The 10,000-nt window shown below is 42.6% G+C and overlaps 1 protein-coding gene across 1 annotated transcript in view; it reads left to right on the top strand.

Moving 5' to 3' along the window:
• Positions 1-1,535: 1,535 nt before the first annotated feature.
• The window catches only part of LOC123508410 (aromatic-L-amino-acid decarboxylase-like), a 59,404-nt gene continuing 50,939 nt past the window's right edge, over positions 1,536-10,000 (top strand). The window contains exon 1 of the mRNA XM_045262151.1: positions 1,536-1,787. The gene's annotated coding sequence lies outside the window, so the exon portion shown is untranslated. The remainder of the gene's footprint in view (positions 1,788-10,000) is intronic.

The raw sequence follows: 10,000 nt of genomic DNA, 5'->3' as shown, positions 1-10,000 counted from the left end.
AGTGAGTGATTAGCGTGTGATGGAGGCAGGTGAGGACAGGCGGGGAGGTTAGTGAAGATTCATCGTAATATTGACCCTTTGACTAGTATTGGTTATCTTTCCTTAAGTTACCCCTCTACGATACACTTTTCTTATTCAATGGCCACAGTCAATACTATGTACTACAGTAAACGTATATGTAGCACAGTAACAAAATATATAAATGAAAAGAAAGGAAAGAACAGAAAATAAAAGATAAAATGAACCAACAAAAATTAATAAGAATAAATCAAAACTTTTGTAAACACGAAGTTAAAAAGAAACAAAGTAGAAAACACAGGAAAGAATAAAACTTTGGCAAACACGAATAAATTAAAGAGAAAAAAAGAAAATAAGAAAAAAAAATAAAGCAAGAAATAATAAAACCGTTTCAAACACGACTTAAACAATCCACAAAACGACCAAAGCAAAGAGTTGATCCCTTATACATTCGAGATAATTAGACCCTTTACTTCTGAATATCACTGGACGAGGAGCTAAATACCCCCAAGCGTGACGACTTAACGAGCAGCGTCACCTGGGAACACCTGGGAACACCTGGAGACACTTGGAGACACGGCGCGACCAACTACGTACTTGTGACCTTGAAGACAGAGTGTGTGTGTGTGTGTGTGTGTGTGTGTGTGTGTGTGTGTGTGTGTGTGTGTGTGTGTGTGTGTGTGTGTGTGTGTGTGTGTGTGTGTGTGTGTGTGTTACATGGAAACCTACCGCCCACCGTCTCTCTCTCTCTCTCTCTCTCTCTCTCTCTCTCTCTCTCTCTTTTCTCGTGTGGAAAGAACGTCTGGCTGTGATAGACGTTTCAGCCACTGGTCAATAGGAAGAGAAAGATATATATATATATATATATATATATATATATATATATATATATATATATATATATATATATATATATATATATAGAGAGAGAGAGAGAGAGAGAGAGAGAGAGAGAGAGAGAGAGAGAGAGAGAGAGAGAGAGAGAGAGAGAGAGAGAGAGAGAGAGAGATATATATATATATATATATATATATATATATATATATATATATATATATATATATATATATATATATATATATATATATAGAGAGAGAGAGAGAGAGAGAGAGAGAGAGAGAGAGAGAGAGAGAGAGAGAGAGAGAGAGAGAGAGAGAGAGAGAGAGAGAGAGAGAGAGAGAGAGAGAGAGAGAGAGAGAGAGAGAGAGAGAGAGAGAGAGAGAGAGAGAGAGAGAGAGAGGGGGGGAGGGGAGAGGGACGGCGGCATGTCTGTCTTCTTTACATTGCTCACTGCTCCATTAATACAGGTAAAGGAAGACAGCAATGAGGTGGAAGGGTCTCTATATATCTCTCTGTGTGTGTGTGTGTGTGTGTGTGTGTGTGTGTGTGTGTGTGTGTGTGTGTGTGTGTGTGTGTGTGTGTGTGTGTGTGTGTGTGTGTGTGTGTGTCCGCTCCTCGCTGTATACTGTGGTCTTGCCTGAGGCGGTGCAGCCCCGTCGCACCTCACGTTGCTTGCCAAGGTCCTGCTGAGGGCGGAGATAATAATTTGGGATAGCCAGCCTAATCAACGGACTAGCTTGGACAGCCTGCAGCACCGCCGTTAGGTGGCAAGGCTGACCATTTTCTGCGAGGTGACACAGAAGGGAGTGTCTCACCTGCAGTCACTCCAGCAGCCGCCTCGCCAAGCACTTGTGCAGATCTACCTGCGCTGGCCACACCACGCTCACACACGCCTCATCACCGAGGACACGACGACACCTCTCACAAACGTAAGTGAAGTGGTAGAACAGTTTTCTTGCCTCACATCGTGTGCCCAGACGACCTGAGTGTTGCTGAGTGCGGGTTTAAAAAAATGAAGGTGTTAGCGTATGTTTGGCTCAGAGTACACATGCAGTAATGCGTGACTGTTATACAATACTGGATGACTGGCTATATAATGTACATAGTCCTGCTAATTAAGGTACACACTTCGGGAGCCACTCGCCATGGTGGCTTCCTTTTTTATGTAAGTGTCACTGACCAAGAGCAACAAAATGTTAGTAAAAAAAAAAAAAAAAAAAAAAAAAAAAAAAAAAAAGGAAGAAAAAAGTCTTATACAGCGAGGCCGCGGCAGGAGAGGCATGCAGTCAGCAACATCAGAACTTGTAGCGTGAAAAAAAAAAAATATATATATATATATATATATATATATATATATATATATATATATATATAATAATTACAGTAGAAGATATCCAGGGATGCAACACTGCCGCGATGAGAGAGGAGAGGCTGAAGACAGTCGGTCAGAGAAGAGGAATTAATAAGATGGCTACGATCAATGACAATCACATACACGAAAGAACAAATATTACTGTACACGTTTACAATGCATTAGTCTCCAGAGCCTGTGGTCCTTGGCGGTGCCCGGGTCATTACCGTGTCAGTGATGGGGGCGGGGGCGGCGGTGGTTAAGGTGCTCGCGTGTTATGGCGTGTGCTCTGCTTTAGGGAAAAATCTACAATGTGGACACTTTTCCTTGATTTGACCTTATCGTGCCGCAACATTCTCTCTCTCTCTCTCTCTCTCTCTCTCTCTCTCTCTCTCTCTACGTCTCCAGGGAAAATTCTGCCCCGGGCCCTTTTCACCTCCTTAGTCAGACCACACTTGCTAATTTTATGGAATTCACCACCATGGTCGCCTGCTGGTTATCCAACCAGCCTTCCCCATTACGGAGCAAGCTCAGAGCTCATAGACCGATCTTCGGGTAGGACTGAGACCACAACACACTCCACACACCGGGAAAGCGAGGTTACAACCCCTCGAGTTACATCCCGTACCTACATGCTGCTAGTTGAACATGGGCTACACCTTAATAAGAGGCTTGCCCATTTGCCTCGCCGCGCCCAAGACTCGACCCGGACCTTCTCGCTTGTGAGCCGAGTGTGCTAACCACTACACTACGCGGTGTGTGTGTTTCACTGTTTGATCTGCTGCAGTCTCTGACGAGACAGCCAGACGTTACCCTACGGAACGAGCTCAGAGCTCATTATTTCCGATCTTCGGATAGGCCTGAGACCAGGCACATACCACACACCGGGACAACAAGGTCACAACTCCTCGATTTACATCCCGTACCTACTCACTGCGAGGTGAACAGGGGCTACACGTGAAAGGAGACACACCCAAATATCTCCACCCGGCCGGGGAATCGAACCCCGGTCCTCTGGCTTGTGAAGCCAGCGCTCTAACCACTGAGCTACCGGGTGTGTGTGTGTGTGTGTGTGAAGGCAGGAGGCTGTCTTCAACACACACACACACACACACACACACACACACACACACACACACACACACACACACACACACACACACACACACACACACACACACAAACACACACACACACACATGTTAAAAGTAAAAAAAAATAGTAAAGTTGCTCGAGCGGTGAAGACAGAATATATAAATAAATGAACAAAAAACAAAGAAAAGAAATCTTATTTACCTCAGCCATTAAAGGTAAAAAAAAAAAAAGAGTTATGATGTTCAAGTGATGAAAAGTATTAAAAGTATTAATATATAAATCAATCAATCTTAAGTCAGCCATTAACAGTAAATACTAAATGGATAATGGAGCATAAATACGAAACATTCACACATTCTATTACGTGACCACGAATCAGCTTGCGTGGCGGAGGCAAGTCTGTAATGGTGCTGGAGCTTTCAATATCATGTACGGTAACTTAATGTATATCTTATTTCCTCTCACTTTATTTCAACAAACACATCAACAAATAAGGAACGTGCTCACCTGACAATAGTAATAGTAGGAGGAGGAATACATAAGAATACATAGGAAAGACGAGTGACATGAGGCCATGCGACTTAAGATGAGGCCACTCGTTCACTATACATCAATAATAAAAGGGTTCGTTCATCATAATTGGAGAATATGTAATAAAAAAATCCCAAGAGATTAGTTAAGGAAATCTGTTGTTCCGAAAAACCACGTTGTGTCTGTAATCAGTTTGTGGTTGTCAAGGAAGGAAGTGATTTTATCTCTTAATGTTTTCTCTAGAATTTTAACAACTACAGAGGTGAGACTGACGGCACTGTAGTTTCCACCTTCGCTTTTATTTCATTTCTTGAATATTGGGATAACATTTGCGCATTTTCAGTGACTCGGTACATTTCCTTCCTGCAACGATGTATTAAAGAGCAATTTCAGAGGTAACGAAAGTTTTTCTTGACATTCTCGCACTGGCCTAGTCAATATTCTATCAGCCATTGTGCTTTCACTGGGATCAAGGTTTCGTAGATATTCAGTTATATCGTCTTGGCTTATTGCATCGAGGAGGAATACATAGGAAAGACGAGTGACAGGAAACCTTGCAACCTATGACAAGGTCACTCGTTCACTATACATCTATAATGAGCTACATTCTTAGCAGAGAGGAAGGAAAGAACAGATGAAGCTCCTCCCTACCCACCACTCCCTCAGGTGTTACCCGCCAAGAATTAAAACGAAAAATACTACGAAAAATAATGCCGGAAATATGGGAAAAGGAGGAGGAGGAGGAGGAGGAGGAGGAGGAGGAGGAGGAGGAGGAGGAATATAAAAAGTGCAAATAGCATCAAAGCCTGAGGTCCTTACTAGTCTATTTGGGCAACTATTTTACTCTATCTGTGAGAGACAAAATAGCACATGAGAAGGCTCCTCCCCACCTCCTCCCTCATCCCTCCACCCTAAGCTGGCAGGAGAAAGGAAATCGTATCATGTATAGAAAAAAAAAATATGGAATTTGAGAGGAAAGTAGAAAGAGATGATGGATACTACATTTCCACCATATATAATCTACAAACACTCCTAATTTTTGTGTCATCTGATGGCTTCCTCTACCTTAAATGTGATCGATTGGGATTACATATTTTACTAAATGACTACAGTGATGCGTTAGTTATTCTGCAAGGACTTGATTCCGTTACTGGTTCCGTTACTGTGGAGTCAGCAGTGTAAGTCCCTGGGGAGTTAACCATCACTAAAGTTTCTACTATCTGATTCGGTTTCTTTGCAGTAAATCAGTTGCTTTATTCCTTCCTTGTAGAATTTGTTGGGAAGCATTTTCTAGTTACTCTACGTTATATTTGTTTCTGATCCCTCCATATCCTTTTTTGTAATAAGGTGACCATCATTGTACGTTATATTCAAGATGAGGGAGGACGTCCAAATGAGTTATACAATGTCAAGATAATTTTCTCGGATCTAAAAGTGAATGGTCTTCCCATGAAACTTTAATTTAATGACAGTTTTAATGCCTTTGATGCGATGATTGCTTGACTTAAGATTAGCTGACACGCAAACTCCCAAACTTTCTGCAGCATTCACATTCTTTAAGGAGATATTTCATATATTTCCTTGTGGGTTGATATTTCCGATATGTAATGCGTGGCATCTAAGAAAATTAAAGTTCATTAGCCACCCCAGACCAATCCATGAGTCTATGCCATTTAGCAAAATTTGTCGTTTGCTTGGTGAGTCAATCTTGTTAGCAATTTTGATATCACCTGTTAATTTTTACTATCTACTTATCTAACGGCAAGCAAGTGTGGTAACCATCCTCATTTATAACACTCGCTATAATGTAACCACCCGCCAGTCACAAGAAGCACTAAGAAGCAAACACCCAAAACACAGAATCTGGAACGAGAGACGACTGCACGCTAAGAAATGAACACTGAGACAATATCAACACCCGCTGAATCACAACAGGCTGGGAATCACACATTTTCACTACCAAATCTCGACTATTCTTTAATTCTACTCTCCCTACTCTACTCTAGTCTACTCTCTATGTGTCCAGTGGAAGTTATACAGGCACAGAGGCTTCCAAAGGGTGTCTCAACTTTCCTTGCCACGCACAGAGGAAATGGACAAAAAACATAAAAACAAACGATAAAAAAAAGCTAATTGTTTCTCCTAAAAAGAAAAGAAATTCCATAAGATTTAATTCAGGTATGAAAAATGCGTTGAAACTCCCCTATTTAACCCCTTCAATACTGGGACACATTTTTAACTTGAGATTTGTGTACGATTAGACCATTTTATTGTCATTAGGAAGGGCTATGGAGATTACATGATTAATGGCCACAGTCTTCACTATTTCAATCCCCTGCATGATTTTCCGAAGCTGTATAAAATCACCAAATAGGAACCAGAATGAACACGGAAAGACGTCATGGTATTCAAGGGGTTAAACAAAGGAGTTAACGGGAAAAACACTAGCAAGGATATGACCAGTTTCCTCTGAAGCCTTGGAGAACACTGAAAGCTCCATCAAGCAACGAAAGGGTCATGAGCGAAGGACAGGTAGTCACCACACTGCCCGGAGCTTACCAGAGAGAGGCGAAGGCGGCGGGTGGGGGGAGGGAAGATGAAGAGGGGAAGATAACGAGTAACTTTGGTCGGTAGTTAAGACAAATGACACAGTGAAGAAAACGTGAAGCTGGAGGAATGATAAATGGGGCGCAACAGATGTCTAATTACACCCTATATTTTCTTCTCCACATTTGCTTTTTAAACCTATTTTTTGTGCGTCTGCGTGCCCGTGTGTGTGTGTGTGTGTGTGTGTGTGTGTGTGTGTGTGTGTGTGTGTGTGTGTGTGTGTGTGTGTATGTGTGTTCACTGTTTGATCTGCTGCAGTCTCTGACGAGACAGCCAGACGTCACCCTACGGAACGAGCTCAGAGCTCATTATTTCCGATCTTCGGATAGGCCTGAGACCAGGCACACACCACACACCGGGACAACAAGGTCACAACTCCTCGATTTACATCCCGTACCTACTCACTGCTATAGGTGAACAGGGGCTACACGTGAAAGGAGACACACCCAAATATCTCCACCCGGCCGGGGAATCGAACCCCGGTCCTCTGGCTTGTGAAGCCAGCGCTCTACCACTGAGCTACCGAGCGTGTGTGTGTGTGTGTGTGTGTGTGTGTGTGTGTGTGTGTGTGTGTGTGTGTGTGTGTGTGTGTGTGTGTGTGTGTGTTTAATAGTAATAATAATAATAATGATGATAATTATAATAATAATATTAATAATAATAATAATAATAATAATAATAATAATAATAATAATAATAATAAACAGTTTACTCAGACATTAGCAGCTCGGGAGCTGAACATATACGTTTTCCAGAGGGAAATATCCTAATATTACATACTTAAAAGTACATACTTAAATTTAAGCACATTTATTTATTTATTTTATATATATATATTTTTTTTACGTAGAGAAGAGGGCCAGCCAAGGGCAAAAAAATGAAAGTTAGAAAAAGGCCCACTTGAGCGCTGGCTCTCCAAAGAGTAAAAAAAGTGCCAAAACCGTCAGCCAGAATTAGGGGAGCAAATGCCTCGATACCTCCCTCTTAAAAGAAGACAAGTTGTAGGAATTTGGAAATACAGATGCAGGGAGGGAGTTCCAGAGTTTACCAGTGAAAGGGATGAATGATTGAGCGTACTGGTTAACTCTTGCATTAGAGAGTTGGACAGAATAGGGATGAGAGGAAGAAGAAAGCCTTGTGCAGCGTGGCCGCAGGAGGAGGGGAGGCATGCAGTTAGCAAGATCAGTAGAACAGTTACCATGAAAATAGCGATAAAATATAGAAAGGGATGCAACATTTCGGCGGTGAGAAAGAGACTGAAGAGGGGAGTTGATGAGACGAAGAGCTTTCGATTCCACCCTATCAAGCAAAGCTGTGTGACTGGAACCCCCCCAAACATGCGAAGAGTACTCCATACAGGGACGGATAAGGCCCTTATACAGAGTAAGCAGTTGGAGGGGCGAGAAAAACTGGCGGAGACGCCTCAGAACACCTAACTTCATAGAAGCTGTTTTAGCAAGAGATGAGATGTGAAGTTTCCAGTTAAGATTATGAGCAAAGGACAGACCGAGGATATTCATTGTGGAAGAGGAAGACAGTTGAGTGTCATTGAAGAAGAGGGGATAGTTGTCTGGAAGGTTGTGTCGAGTTGATAGATGGAGGAATTGAGTTTTTGAGGCATTGAAAACTAGTAGATTTTCTCTGCCCCAATCGGAAATTTTGGAAAGATCGGAAGTCAGGCGTTCCGTGGCGTCCCCGCGTGATCTGTTAATTTCCTGAAAGGTTGGACGTCTCTGAAAGAACGTGGAAAGATGTAAGGTGGTATCACGAGTTCACGAGTTGAATATTTATGTGCGTGCGTGCATGTGTGTGTTAAGCGTTTATGTTGTATGACGCTTAACTTTGTTTGGTTAGCAGGCCAACTATAGATTCTGTAGGCCCACATAAAGTTATTTTGTTTTTATTTATTGTCCAGCCGAGCGGTTTCACTGGTGGTTTTAGTGTTTCTAAACAACCCAGGTATACAAGGAAAACTCAGTATATAAAAGTTAATATATTATGTAAAAATTTACAAGTGCTGTCCACACGCCACGTACAAGTACATACGGAAACGTGTTTAAAACTCGGGAAAATGTTTGTATATCACACGGTCACGTATACCCGCGACAGCGTGTCGCGCGTCTGGAATATCGACGACCGCGTCGCAGAAAACGCCGATTTTCAGAGGACAGCGGGTCATCGGGAATGACTCAAGACCGTTGTCCATTTCCCGCGACTGGAAGACCGTCGTGGAAAGACTATAATGAACATACTCCACAAAAATACTGAATTATTTTTTATAATGCTTTATTTGGCATATATCATCAATATAATGCTGTAATTTTTCATGATTTGCATACCCATCACTTATACGATATTTATTAATTACCTACAGATAGTATCGGATTTTGTTTTGATTTGTTTACCACCACAAGTGCTGGACTAGCCACCTTCGCGTCCAAATCCTTGCCTTCCTTTTTCGTTTGTTCTGCTCTTGCAGTGCAATTGCATAAAGTCCAACAGCTAAGATAGCGTGGTCAACTGGGTCCATTGTGTTCAGTGGCGCTCCGCCCGGGTTTGTTGTTGTGGTGGTGGTGAAGGTCTCGGATGGAAGATCAACGCCGTGTGCTATGTTTCCTGCGATCTGATCGTCGAACATACTGGTCGCGCGACACGCTGGTATACGTGACCGTGTGATACGGGCATAGTACAATGGTCCTACCTATCCTATGGCGGTTACATGTGTGTGTGTGTGTGTGTGTGTGTGTGTGTGTGTGTGTGTGTGTGTGTGTGTGTGTAATTCACTGTTTGATCAGCTGCAGTCTCTGACGAGACAGCCAGACGTTACCCTACGGAACGAACTCAGAGCTCATTATTTCCGATCTTCGGATAGGCCTGAGACCAGGCACACACCACACACCGGGACAACAAGGTCACAACTCCTCGATTTATATCCCGTACCTACTCACTGCTAGGTGAACAGGGGCTACACGTGAAAGGAGACACACCCAAATATCTCCACCCGGCCGGAGAATCGAACCCCAGTCCTCTGGTTTGTGAAGCTAGCGCTCTAACCACTGAGCTACCGTGTGTGTGTGTGTGTGTGTGTGTGTGTGTGTGTGTGTGTGTGTGTGTGTGTGTGTGTGTGTGTGTGTGTGTGTTAAAACTATCATACCAAAAAATTTCCTATAAAGAGAGACTGTGCCGGAACTTATTGCAGATTTCCCGGACGTTTGTGATTGAGATGGTGGTTTGACAGTGACCGTTGTGCACCCTCGGCGCGGGGAACACCTTGAACAGCGTAAACAATTGTCCTGCTCGCTACGTCGTTCATCGTGTTTGATTTGTTTGCTTGTTTATTCTGTATTTTGGTTTCGTTTGGTTTTGCTGCCATCACCTCAACCCATTCAGTACTGGGACGCATTTTTACCATGAGTTTTGGTTATAATCAGACGATTTCATTTACATAAGGAAGTGTCTATTGATGTGAGAAGATTAAGAGCTAGAGTCTCCACTGTTTTAATCTCCATATAAGTTTCTGAAGCTATATAAAATCACCAAATAGTAAGCAAATCAAGA

Source organism: Portunus trituberculatus, chromosome 24 (assembly GCF_017591435.1).
Source record: "Portunus trituberculatus isolate SZX2019 chromosome 24, ASM1759143v1, whole genome shotgun sequence".
NCBI classification, from domain to species: Eukaryota; Metazoa; Arthropoda; class Malacostraca; order Decapoda; family Portunidae; genus Portunus; species Portunus trituberculatus.
This window is presented reverse-complemented; position numbering and strand designations above follow the sequence as displayed.